The sequence below is a fragment of the Diabrotica undecimpunctata genome, chromosome 1 (genome assembly GCF_040954645.1).
Source record: "Diabrotica undecimpunctata isolate CICGRU chromosome 1, icDiaUnde3, whole genome shotgun sequence".
Classification (NCBI taxonomy): domain Eukaryota; kingdom Metazoa; phylum Arthropoda; class Insecta; order Coleoptera; family Chrysomelidae; genus Diabrotica; species Diabrotica undecimpunctata.
This window is the reverse complement of record NC_092803.1, coordinates 85281954-85296386: the sequence shown is the minus strand read 5'-3', so window position 1 is coordinate 85296386 and position 14433 is coordinate 85281954. Positions and strand designations below refer to the sequence as shown.

Sequence of the window (14433 nt, the reverse complement as noted above, 5' to 3'; positions counted from 1 at the left end):
TCGAAAGACGCCAGCCGGTTATGGTGTACTATCATCGGTTTTCCCCTCGGAATCTTGCTTATTCGGTAGATGACATCGTTGATCTTCTCCATGATGAGGTATGGACCTTCCCAAAGCTGCTGCAATTTGGGAGAACAACCTTTTCGCTTCTTGGGATTATACAGCCATACTTTGTCGTTCTTCTTAAAGCAACCCTTTTCGGCTTGTGTATCGTACCGTTTCTTCATTCGGTCGCTAGCGATCTGAAGGTGGGAACGGACCAACTCATGTACATCGTCCATTCTTCTTCGTAATTCGATCACATAATCTTCACCTGCTACATCTTCTCCAGGTCGACACCCAAATTCTAGATCACAAGGTAGTCGCATTTCGCGTCCGAATAGGACTCTGGCTGGTGTCTGGCCCGTTGATTCGTTAACAGCAGATCTGTAGGCCATTGTGAAGAACGGAAGGTATTGGTCCCAGTCTCGCTGATGATCGGACACCATCTTTGTCAAATACTTGCCAACTGTCCTATTCATTCGTTCTACCATACCATCCGATTGCGGATGATACGCGGTAGTTCTTGTTTTCTTCATGCCTAGTCTATCACATATTCCTTGGAATAGATCACTTTCGAAGTTCCTGCCTTGGTCACTATGGATCTCCAAAGGCACTCCAAATCGGCTGATATATTCTTGGATCAACTTATCTGCAACGGTGGCGGCCTTCTGGTCTGGAAGTGCGTAAATCTCGACCCACTTAGTGAAGTAATCCATTACTACCAACATGTACTTGCCCCCATTTTCACTTTCTGGAAATGGCCCTGCAATGTCCAAAGCTATTCTTTCAAACGGGCTTCCAACATTATATTGTCTCATAGGAGCTCTCCTTTTCCGGTGAGGCCCGTTACTCGTAGCACAAATAGTACATTTCTTACACCAGTCTTTTACGTCGTCGGAACTGTTCATCCAATAAAACCGTTCCCGAATTCGCTGAAGGGTTTTCCTTACACCAAAATGCCCTCCCGATGGACTGTCGTGTAACTGACGAAGTACTTCGGCTATTCTGCTCTTTGGGATCACCAACTGTCTTCTTTTCTCTGAACCGTCATCATTTTCCAGGACTCGTTTGAGCAAGCCATCTTCGATGATAAATGAGTCCCACTGGGCCCAATACGTCTTAACTACTGAGCATAGGTTTGATATTTCCTGCCAAGGTGGTCGACGGTTTTCCTCTTTCCATTTTCGGATTTTCTGTATAACTGGATCTCTCTCTTGTTCTTCCCTTATCTTAGTAGGCGTCCAGTCGTCGTTGACAATCGTCGTTCTTAGCACTGCTGCTTCCTTGGATTCCGTTTTGTTGCAGTGGGGACACTCTGCTGGGCATGGCCGTCTGGAAAGAGAATCAGCGTTTCTGTGGCTAACTCCGGCTCGGTGCTCAATCTTAAAATCGTATTCTTGGAGTCGTTCGATCCACCTGGCTATCTGACCCTCTGGATTCTTAAACTGCATCAACCACTTAAGGGCGGCATGGTCGGTTCGGATTAAAAACTTGCTTCCATAGAGGTATTGATAGAAGTGCTCTACTGATTTCACTACTGCCAGAAGTTCTCTTCTCGTGACGCAATAATTCCGCTCAGGTTTTGAAAGAACTTTACTAAAATATCCGAGGACTCGTTCCTGTCCTCCTTGAATCTGAGACAGCACTCCTCCAATTCCCACATTACTTGCATCTGTATCTAAGATGAACTCTCCTTCTGGCAGTGGATACCCTAAAATTGGTGCTGTTAATAAATGCTTTTTCAAGGTCTCAAAGGCATTTTGGCAGTCTGTATCCCAGCGGTAATCTCTTGCTTCCTCCGTAAGTCGCGTTAATGGCTTAGCGATATCTGCAAACTTCTTAATAAACCTCCGGTAGTAAGTACATAGTCCAAGAAAACTTCTCACTTGATGTTTGTCAGTTGGTTTTGGCCATTCCTTAATGGAATCGATTTTTCCCTTATCCACGGCCACTCCTTCTTTACTGACTATATGACCCAGATAATTGACTTTACCTTGAAATAGCTGGCACTTCTTGGGGTTTAACATCAATTGGGCAGCTTTAAGTCGATTAAAAACGTTTTCTAAATTCTTCAGATGTTCTTCGAATGTCTCCCCCAAGACGATTATGTCATCCAAATAAACCAGGCATGTTTTCCAAGATAACCCTCTCAACACATTTTCCATAAGCCTCTCAAATGTCGCAGGAGCATTACAGAGTCCAAATGGCATAACGTTGAATTGCCACAATCCAGATCCTGTGGTGAAGGCCGTCTTTTCTTTATCTACTGGGTCCATTTCTACCTGCCAGTATCCAGACTTCAAATCCAAAGTAGAAAACAATTTACTTCCAGCCAATGTGTCCAATGTGTCATCGATCCGAGGCAGAGGATAACTATCTTTCTTGGTAACGTTGTTCAGCAAACGGTAATCCACACAGAACCTTGTCGTTCCGTCTTTCTTCTTAACCAGGACCACCGGAGAGACCCATGGGCTCGTAGAGGGTTCTATCACCCCGTCTTTCTTCATTTCCTGAACAATCGTTTCAGCTTCCTCTCTTTTCGCCTGTGGTAATCGTCGAGCTGTTTGACGAATTGGCTTAGCATTACCAGTATCAATTTTATGCTTGACAACGGTAGTTCTTCCCGTCTTTCCTCCTTTCGGTACGAAAATATCACGATACTGCCGAAGAAATTCCCTTAATTTCCTTTTCTCCATCTGATTTAGAGACTGTCCTGCAACTGCAACCATTTGGTCGAATTTGTCGTTGGAATTATCAGATGTTGTCGCCTGACGGATTATGGATGTCACAGGTACACAAGTTCCTACCTTTGTCTCTTTCTTGATGGTCACTGGGTAGTCATTGACATTGATAAGTCTCACAGGAATTTCCTTAGCCGAAGTCACCAATTCTTTTCCAATTATGATTCCACGGCCAACCTCATCGTCGTGGTTCCAAGGCTCCATCATAACAGGTCTCCCTTCGTCCACCATTCCCTGTAGTCGCGCTACTATGATCGTTTCGCTTCTCGCAGGCACGACTGTATCTTCTGTAATGGCTGCTTGCACAGTGTTGTCATTATGTGGATGGAGAAATACCTCTTCGTTGCCAACTTTGATTACCTTATTCTTAAAATCCAATTGGAATCCATGCATATTCATTACGTCCATTCCTAATATAACATCCTCTTCGATGTCAGCAACTATAACAGTATGGACAAACTTTTCTGCCCCAATTCCCAATTGTATCTGGATTTCTCCATGAATGTTGGCATTTTCACCTGTAGCGGTCCGAAGTCGCAACCTCGTTGGTAACAGTTTCTTTCGGCTGTTTATAACTGTCGGGCGTATAATGGTTCTGGTCGCTCCGGTATCCACCAACAACGTATGTCTTTTACCATTTATTTCTCCATCTACATATACACTATCTTCACGACACTTCAAAGAAGCTATTAGTATAAGAGGGTCTTTGGAAAAGTTCCGGGTCGAGGCTGCTCCCCTAAAACCGACTCGTTCTGGTTTTCCTGATGGTGAGTTTCTTGATTTTATGGTCTTCGTTTTCTTGCATGTAATACTTTTCATCATATTAACGAGCTGGTCAAGTTTATCTTCATCTTCTTCCTCTTTTACAGTCCTAACTTTATTGTACCCGCCAGAGGCCTGCGTAGCTGACTCGTATTCGAGGGCGGCGGATAAGACATCAACCAGCGTCTTGTGACGAGCTAATCGCAGTGTTCTCTGCATTTCATGATCACGAAGACCATCAATAAACGTTTGAACGGCCAATTTTTCCATCATGTCTTCGGGAGCTGTTGGATAAGCATATCGTACTAATCTGGCAATATCTACCTCATATTCTTGAAGAGCCTCATCTTTCTTCTGTCTACGATTTTTAAGCTGCGACTGATATACATGCTCCAAATGTTCGTGGCCATATCGCATATTTAACCTCTTCTTCAGTTGTTCGAAATCATCGGTCTCCTCTACTGCTATGGTCTGAAGCACATCTAAGGCATCTCCTCGAAGAGCGATAGTCAGGTTTATAGCCTTTTCTTTTTCAGACCATCCATTCGCTCTTGCAGCTGATTCGAACTGTTTCATGTAGTTGTTCCATGACGATTTTCCGTCGAAAGTTGGGACTTTGACATGCACAGAACTTCCACTTCCTTCAAATTTCGGCCGTGTTTCCAACTTACATTTCGTCTCGTCTTCTTTTATCTCTACTCTAATTGGATTGTTTCCTCTCTCTGCTGTCCCTGTTTCCTCCATCTTCCTTTCCATCTCTTTCCATATCTTTTCTTCGAAGGCCAACATATCGGCAGCAACTTGGTTTTTTAACGAAGACACTCTATCGTCAAGAGCAGACATCTCAGAAGTGACTTTAGAGATGTTAGCAGAAACTTTGCTTTCCAGAGAAGAAATCTCGTTAGAAACTTTGCTTTCTAAAGAAGCGATGTCGCCGGAAACTTTCGAAATATCGCCAGAAACTTTGTTCTCTAATGATGCGATATCACCGGAAACTTTGTTCTCTAATGATGCGATGTCACCGGAAACTTTGTTCTCTAATGATGCGATGTCACCAGAAACTTTGGAAATCGACGAGAGGACAGCATCTTCAAATATATAAGTCTCTGGATCTAGTCCTTCTTCTAGCAAAGCGTTCTTTAGTCGTTGGACTAACTCAGCCTTTTTTCCGGTAGAAGCTAATTCTCTGTCTTCAAGATGTCTTCTTAAATTAGTCACTGTCAGCTCATAAATCGTAGCCATTTTCACAATTTATTTTATATCACACTTGTATTATTATTATAAGTCTAATTTATGTTCGATCCCACTTCTGACACCATTTGTTGTGAATTTATTAAAAGGTTCAATATTTATAACACTTACGGATTTAATTTATTTCTTTATTTATATTAACTTATCTGACAATAATTTATTATATCCGTACGTAACAAATTCGCGAGCGCGGGTGTTGAGAATTAACTGTCCCTTCCAAATAAAATGTCCTTTATATATGCCATTGCCTTTACGCTAGAATCATCGAACAGCCTTCTCGATTAGCGGCGAAATTATAACGGTAAGGCAAACGGGTATTTTTACATCGGCTCGACCGTTTCTGGAAGGTCCCTTCAGGTAAATTTCTGCCGGCTAATAGAATACTCTCGTAAAATCTAAAACAGAACAGCATTAGTCATAATATGTACGGTTATTTTAGGCCAGGATAATTATCGTAACAGTATATTAAACTACTTAGCGATGCCAGCCGCTTATTGACATTCATTATTCAGAGTCAGTATCGCGAAGAGAACTAATAGCCAATCATTTAAATAAAGAAACGGCAAAGGTATTAAAGGATACACCATCACTGAATCGCCTTTTGGTAATGATCTGGACAATAAGGTCAAGACGGCGAAAGAGTTGGAGAAATCAGGGCAACAAAAAGGTATTAACATACATAAGAGGTATGGTTATTCCACTTGTAAAGAAACCAAAACAAACAGTTGTAGCTTCTGAAGATAAACGGTCAACTAAAGAAGTAAAAAATATTACAAACTTTATAAATAATTTAATACTAGTGGTGCAATATCTATTGTTGATCATAGTGATGATCAGTATATTTCCAAGGTTTTTGCAATTCCAAAATCAGATGGATCATACCGTCTTATGTTAGATCTTAAAAAATTTTAATAAAATTGTTGAAAATGTACATTTTAAGATATAAGATAATAAAGTGGTCAGACTTATATCTCAAGGTTGTTCATGTCAAAAATTGATTTAAAAGATGCTATATGTATAAAACCCACTGCAGCATGCTAAGCATTGTTGCTATAGATGTATATCTGCTTCCACCAATAATGATTCTCATTTCATGATTTTGTAATTTTTGCAACTGGACCGATTGATTTAAATTAAAGAGAAAAATAACCGATGAGCAAAAATCGAACTGAGGTTGAATAATTACATTAAAAACTGTAATTTTAGTTGAAGTTGACAAATTTTTAGATATTCTTGAAAAAAAGTATAATTTTTTAAAAATCTTTTTGAATATGTAATTAAAATGGTCATTAAAAGACAATAAATGATGAATTTGAAAACCAAGGTACTTAATTGTTGTGATTTCTATTTTATTATTGTCAATTGGAAGATTAATAGTATTTATATTAATATTTGAGTATTTGTATTTCGTTGTTATTATCATAGTCTTCGTCTTTTAACACATTTAACTTTAGTTTGTTGATCTTTAAATATTTATTAACAGACTGCAATGCTGAATTCATTTTAGATACAGCATTTTCTAAGTTTGAATAAAAACATGCAAGTAGGGTGTCATCGGCATAAAAATAAAGAAATCACATTTAAAAAAAGTTTATATCATTTAAATACAATATGAACAAAAGGGGTCCTAAGACACCACTTTGAGGTACCCCAATTGATAACACTAATTGCAGAAAAAGTAATATCATCAATCATCACCTGTTGTTTTCTATTCAATAAGTAATCTTTAAACCATTCAAGAACATTTCCTCCAATACCATAGCCTTCTAATTTAGTGAGAAGTATATTACGATCAGTAGTTTCAAAAGCTTTTTTTAAATTAAGGAATACTATTACTAAATAATTATCATTGTCCAATTCAGACCTGAATTTACAAAGTGAAAGTTGCAGTGCAGTTTCGCAGGGATACTTTTTACAAAAACCTGACTGAGTATTCATTAAGATTTCATTTTTATCAATGTGATCCGTGACTTGATCATATACTACCAATTCTAATAATTTCTCAATGGACGGAAGTATATTTATAGGTCAAAATTCATACACCTTAATAGTATTATTAACTTTTGGTATTGGAACAACTGTACTGATTTTTAATAAATCTGGAATTTTTGATGATCTTGGTCATCTTTGAACAAGTTACAAAAATGACCACAAGTTACAAAAAACTCTTAATATTTTGGAGTTTAGTATTTTATTAATGTTACTCCTATTATCTAATGACTTAACCATGCCTGCCAAGTCACTCACTGATAGTAACCGAAATTCATGAATAATGGAATACAAATTCTGATTATCATAATTCCATAATTCTTCAGAGTCGATAGTTTCAACAATTTGCTGAATACTAGAGACAAAATACTCACCAAACTGACGCACCATTTCAACTTTGTTATTCAGAATGCATAACTGATTCTGAACCTTAAATTCAATGCGATAAGGGAATTTTTGACAATTATTGTTAATCAGTGTTTTAGTGTTTTCCATATAAGTCTAGAGTTATTTTTATACCTATCGATTTTATCAAAATAATATTGTTCTTTTTTTGATTTTAACATACATATTAACATTTTAATTTTACTATTAACTTCATTATCAAACCATGGTATGTTACTTTTGATCTGACATGTTTGAATAGGTGCTATTTTATTTATGACAGACTGACTGTTTGATAAAATTTCCTTGTAAATAGTATTAACATCAGTAGAATCTAAATCCCAATCACAAGAAAGTAAATTCATTTGGATTTGATATATTTTTTCCCGTTAAGACATCTGTAATGTACACTAGAGATATTAAATTTTTGAAAACTATTACTAAAACTGACCGATATTATTGAATATCACTCAACTTTGGAGTTGAATGAATAAAACAACCAACCAGATCATTATTAACAAGAACATAATCAATTAAGGTTTCACTAAAATTCGTAATTCTAGTAGGTTCAGTTACTAACTGCTTAATGCCACATTGTAAAAACATTGCTTTAATTTTCTGGGTGTAGAAACTAGTACTTAAAAATTCCAAATTAAAATCACCAAGTAAAATACAATTGACATTTACTTTTAAATAATTCATCAAAAATATGCTCTCTAGTTCTCTAAAAATACTGCATCAGAACTAGAAGGTGTATGATACATGCCGCCCAAAACAATCTTATAAGAACCAATATCTACTTTAATAAATTTACACCAAAAATATCTTCTTTAACAAAAGTTTTAGTGGCAGTACACTTAGATTATCCTGAACGTATAGTACAACACCCCCTGTAGATCGTTTAGATGAATTGCAGCGTATCACCTTATACCCGCACAAAGCTATTTAAGAATCTTCAATTTCACTTGTAACTCAAGCTTCGCTAACCACTATTATTTTATGACAATAACACAGCAGACTTAACTTGATTTGATCGATTTTGTTTAACAAGCTCTGAGCATTTAAATATAAAACGTCAATATTAAATAATATACTAGGGCTACTTACTAGTTTTTTGAGATACAATTGTCTTTTTTCACTACTGTAGGCTTATTATTAATGAATTTGATTGTTTTAGAATTATCGCCTTTCTTAACCATATCATCTAACTCTAATTTGATTTTCTTGAATGGGCTTTTGTTTGATCCAGGGAAATTCTGACATCTGGCACTTTAATTAATATTTTATTTTTGACAATAGTTTTAGAATCTTCAGCTGTATTTAATACTACTTTAATGGGTCTCGTTCAACCTAACAACGTTCAACGTAACATTAAATATAATTATATTGAAAGGCAGCTTTTGCCTTTCCTGCATTTCGGGAATAATATCCTCCATATGTGGTGCAACAGATGCGACATTTTCCGTATGTAGAATTTTATTTATACTTTCCTTAAGCTCACTAACTTCTTTTAAAAGAGCTGGCACCTTTTGAAATCCCACTTCAGTGTTTACAGAAAAACTTCAGTTTACGTTTTGTTTTCAACGGCATGCATTTAACTTCAGATGCTGTTAGATTACCACATTCCATACAATGGACAGTTCTGCATCCATCACAAGCAAAAACTTGATTCAAGTCAAATTGGTTATTATACTCGGCGCATGTATCCATTTTATTTATTAAAATATAGAACAAATAGAAAACTTTCTGGACTATAATCACAATCTCAGAACCACTTAGCCTTATCAGCACATTAAGTTTTTATTGTCACTAGTAATTTTATTCATCAAATTTTTGTAGTAAAGAAAGGATTCAACATCAAAGTTATTCAATCAAACAGCTAGTTACACTTAAAATTTTCTAGTAATTTAATTATACACAATTTAATTTTTAATAGAAATTGAAAATTTTTGGCCAGTTTAAACCATAAAACATCACACATTTATGGAGCACATCAATTTACAATACAATTAGAATACAGTCTGTTGTACTATCAAATAAATATTAAACTGTCTATCGTTAGGCTATAACAAATGTTTGATAGAACTTCCTATGACGATTTTAAAGCTTCTTCCAAATTACTAAAAACTTTAATCGCGATTATCTCAAAATCATGGTTTTTTAGTTATTGGGTTTTCGCTCGAACCCCTCGATATCCTGTAATGGGAATTAACCACAATTTCCGTTGAAACTACGTTTATTTTGACGATTCGATTTCCTCATAGGAAATAGTTTTCAAAATACACATTAAATAAATTATTTTGTTTTGTTATTTGGTAATACAAAATATTCTTCTAATAATTTAATTTTAATGTACATTCTGAACAAAGTGTTTGTTATATTCGCCGATAACCTTAAAGAAATCTCCCAGATACAAATGGTTGTACAAATAGACTTTTAAAATCTCCAAGTAATTTTTATTATCAATGTTAAATTGATTTCGTAATGTGGTCTATTATTAGAGAAGATTAAATCATCTCTCGATCGAATAATCAAATCGAACTGAACTGTGTCAAGTGACCTGTGAAATTTGGTATAAATCTCTTAGGTTGTCGCAAATAAATTTCGTGATTGTATTGTAATCAAAGCTGAATGGATTTAAGGTTTAAGTTGTGAAGATTTGATAAAGGAAAGACGAAGAGGAAATATATAACTGATACGGGTCAGTATTAAGACGACTAGTTATTTAAATTATGGGCATCAATTAATACTGTATTATGAAGGTGGTACTATGTGTTTCTTTTGATATATTAACTCATTAATTCGTTTTCTGCGTTAGTTCTCTTTTTCTAGCATTCTATGATATATGTTTTCAATCGATATAGATATGTTTATTCTGTTTTCACAAGTACAATATAAGTGTCCCTCCACCTTTTTCGGGTGGAGGGACACTTATAAATCAGAATTAGTGCATATTAGTATAATATTTATCTACTTAAAATGAACTGGGTCCACGCTGTACGTTGCGATTGTCCACGAGTTTTTTGAGCTACGAACTATCTTCTTGGTGCGTTGTTTTTGTTGTTTTTTGTAGTGTTTTCTCTCTGGTGTTTTGTTTTCTCTCTGGTGTATTTACTGATTCTTTCTCTAGTATGTTTGGTTTTATTCTACTATTTGTTGTTTGGGTCTCTTGTGTTTTCATCTGTGGAAAGCGTCGTACCTCGTGATCTCTCGCAATATGTGACTAGGATGGTTCTCTATCTCCGTGAACGTTGTCCTTGCTTTTTCCTTCATTATATCAGTCACTATAATTTGTTGTAATTCTCTGAAGAGGAATCTTTCTGCAACGTATCTCAGTACGTCCACTGCTTCTCTTAGGCTCCTGTTATGTGCCACTTGTATTTTCTTTTTTGTTGTGTTACATATGTGATGCGAGAGATGCATATGTTAGCATCGGAAGAATTATACTATTTACTAATCTTATTTTGGTTTTTATTCTGAGTTTGCTTTTTCTTCCTGCTAGGCCTCTTATTGATGCTATTGCCATGTTGGCTTTTTGTATTGTAGCGTCTACGTGTTTACTAAACGTTAAGCCTTTGTCCATGATTACTCCGAGGTATTTTGCTTCGCTGTTCCACTCGATGAGATTGTCTTGCACAGTCACCTGTTCTTATGGTTGTTGGTGCCTCTTTTTGAAAAGTACAGCCTGTGTCTTTTCGGAGTTTATAGGATATATATTTTCCATTTTAAACAGAGGTGACAGTACCGCTCCCTGTGGCACTCCAGCCTCCGGGTTCCCGAGTTCGGATGGGACTTGTTCTATTCGAACTCTGAAACTACGATTGCTCAAGTACGAAGAGATTAGTCTTATCATTGCTCCGCTATGGCCGTATCTTCTCATTTTGTAGATCAGTCCTTTTTGCCAGACTCTGTCGAAAGCTTTGCTTACATCTAAGAAAGCAGCTTCTGTGTATTGTTTATCATTAAATCCAGCTGCTATGTACTCTGTTAATCTGAGTACTTGTAGCTCAATGGAGTGTTCTGATCTAAAACCGAATTGGGCTTCGGGTATTATATCTAGTCTGTCTGTTTCAGCTTGGAGTCTGCTGAGTGTTACTCTCTCTACAATCTTGCTGATTGCAGGTAGCAAGCTTATTGGCCTGTAGTTTTGCGGGAATGTGCTGTTTTTTCCGGGCTTTGGTAACATTATGACATGGGCCTCTTTCCATCTGTTTGGGAATTTCTTGAATCTTAGCATCGCATTGATTATATTTGTTAAAGATGCTATGGCTCTCGCTGGTAAGTATTTTAGAGCCCTGTTCGTTATTTGATCTGGACCAGGTGCCTTTTTCGGCCAGCTGTTTTTAATTAGTTCGTTTAACTCCTCCGGTGATGTAGGAGGGATGATTTTGTTTGGATTTTCGAGTCTTTCTCTTTGTCTTTCGACTTCTTCTATGAAGTCGATGTCCTCGTCTGGGTGGTAATTTAATGTACACTCTCTCGAGAGAGTGTATATATATATTATCTCTGCTTTTTCCACTGTGGTGTAGACTATTCCATTCTCTCCATGTAATGGAGGAATTGGCTTTCTGTCATTTCTCAGTATTCTCTGAAGCCTCCAAATATTTTGCATATTTGGTCCTTGTTCTTCCATATCTCTTATGTGGTTTTCCCAGCTTTCACTACGGTGTTGTTGTAGTGCTGTTTTGACTTCTCTGTTCAACCTACTTGCTCTATTTTTGTCCGCCTGGTTCCTTGTCCTTCTTGCTGTCTGCTTTGCTCCGTTCTGTTCCCTTATCAAATCTTTTATTTCTTGCGGTATATCCTTAAATCTTCCCGTGTGCATTTCTACTTCCTCTTCTGTATTGCTGTTACTGAGTGCTTGTTGGATGATGTTTTCCAGCTCTAGGACTCTGTCTTCTATTTCTCGTGGGTTGTCTATCACTGGAACTATATTTATTCCAGTGCTCACGAGTCTTTTGAAGTTCGTCCACTTTATTTTCATTTTAACTCTTTTGATTGTACTTTCCTCTTCCCACGTTCCTAGTTCTAATAGGATGGGGTTATGGTCCGTTGTGCCTTCGTTTAATGTTTGTAATTCTGTTTGTAGTCCTAGGTTTCTTGCTACTACAATGTCTATGTGTGTAAGAAGTCCGTTTCCTGGGTAGTGTGTTGCGTCTGTAGGGCCCATTGTCATAACGTCGTCATTGTTTTCTAAGTATGTGTTTAGTAGTCTTCCATTTCTGTTTGTAGCTCTGTCGCTCCAGTTTGGGGATCTTGCATTTAGGTCTCCTATTATAATTGAGGGTTCGTCGTTTAGGAACGTAATTAGGTCGTCTTTGATAAGTAGATATTGTGGTCTTACGTAGGCAGAGGTAATTCTGACTTCTCCTTGCCTCATTTGAATTCTTACTGTTGTTGCTTGTGTGTGGATTTAGTTGTGGTGTTAGAATTCTGATATGACCTATGCCTTTTCTCACTAATATTGCTGTGCCACCTGATCTTGCTGTGTTATTGTTCCTGTATATGTCGTAGCCCACTCCAACTCCCCACCCCACTCGACGTTATCACTTTCTTTTTCTGAGCAATGTCTAGTATTGCTCCTGTCTGGCTGACGCTCTGTAATTTAATTACAGGCGGCTTTGGCTTCCACGTTGGTTTATCTTGTTTTGTGGTGGGCTCTCCGTCGGTTTCCATTGCTTGTGCTTGACATGGAGTCGGAGGGCGTGGTGTAGCACGCGCATCTCTTTCCTGATGACTCTCTAGTGCTGTTGCACTAGGGGTCGCTAGCGGAGGGAAGTCTTCCTTCACGGCCTTCTTCTTGCTGTTTTTGGGTTCTTCTTCTTGTGTTCTCTTTTTTGTCATCTTTGTGGTCGTTAATGTCTTTGGGATTGTTCCTGTTGACTTTTCTGTTGTAACTTTTGTCTTTGGGATTGTTTCCGTAGACTTTTCATATTTTGACGCCTTTTTGGCCTGGGTTTCCAAGGTATCTTCTTTACTGCTCTCTTTTGGGGCCGTTTCTGTTGCCTTCTTAGGTTTTGTGTTTTCTTTTTCATTGCTAAGTTCTTGGAACTTTGAGTCAATGTGGCCAATTATTGTTCTTTGCGAGGCTACTATCGTATCCTGCAGTTCTTCTATTTTTTGTTTTAGTGCTGTTATTTCGGCATCCTTTTCTTTCAATAGAGACTTCATCTTTGCCAGTTCGGACTGTTCGTCCTTACTGCTCCTTTGTCTCATACTTTTTGTTGTGGCTCGTTTATCGAGGGGTATGTCGTCGTCCGTGGTGTACATTTCTTTTTCGTGGTTTCCCTCCGCGCGGTCTTTTGTCCTCTTTTTCTTAGTCTTGGGGCGTTTGAAGTCCCTTAGGTCTATGTCTTGGGTGGGTAGATCTTCGAAGATCTCGTAATTCGCGTCCTGGTCTTCTAGGACGGCATCATAGATGTTATAGTTGAGTTTATAGCTCGAACTATAACCATTGGGGCTTTTCGGCCGGGTGGGGATCGTGAGTGATACATTTTCGCGTGGGGGTGGAAGTCCTAACCTTTGGAGGAAAGCTTATTTTTTGACCGTCTGACCCGTTGTCAGCACGGCTTCTGGGTGCCACCCAGTACCTTTACTCGGAAGTTCACGCTCTAGGCAGAACTAGAGTGGGATTTGCTTGAATTTCTCACCTCCCTGACCTTGGGGCCGTGTTTGCCAGATGAAATTTCTAAAATATTACACCTCACAGTGTCATCCCAACCGTAGCACAGGGAGTATCCCGACTGGCTAAGCCCGTTTACTTTTTCACTTGCCTATGCCTCGATTTTGGCCTCCGTGAAGATTCGATTAATACAAATCTCCCCGGTTCAGCTTTGTCTCGGCATAGGTTTTTGCCTGTAATGGCCTCGGCCGCTGCTTACGCTAGTCTCCGCTTTGTCGTGCTTACACTCACAGGTTCCTTAAGCTAGCGGGGACACATGAGCGGAATCCAATTTAACCTACGAAATATTTTTTCACCAATTTTTCACTAATTTATTACCACCCTAATAATTTTTCACCACCAAACCAACCTTAAGGGGAGCGATTCTGCTGGCTTAAGGTTCAAGCTAGCAGAATTAAAAAAAAAAACTTTTCTTGATGGCATATTTTTTCACCAATTTTTCACTAATTTATTACCACCCTAATAATTTTTCACCTATAAACCACCCTTAATGGGAGCGATTCTGCTGGCTTAAGGTTTAAGCTAGCAGAATTCAAAAAAAAACTTTTTGTTGATGGCATATTTTTTCACCAATTTTTCACT

General features: G+C 37.8%; 1 protein-coding gene across 2 annotated transcripts in view; it reads left to right on the top strand.

Moving 5' to 3' along the window:
* LOC140451024 (mitochondrial uncoupling protein 4-like) overlaps positions 1-14433 on the top strand; it is a 360669-nt gene that overhangs the window by 61678 nt on the left and 284558 nt on the right. The window contains exon 1 of one of the 2 annotated variants that reach the window (XM_072544744.1): positions 9730-9870. The exons of the other annotated variant lie outside the window; for it this stretch is intronic. The gene's annotated coding sequence lies outside the window, so the exon portion shown is untranslated. Of the gene's footprint in view, positions 1-9729; positions 9871-14433 lie in introns of those variants that run through there. 2 annotated transcript variants of the gene reach the window in all.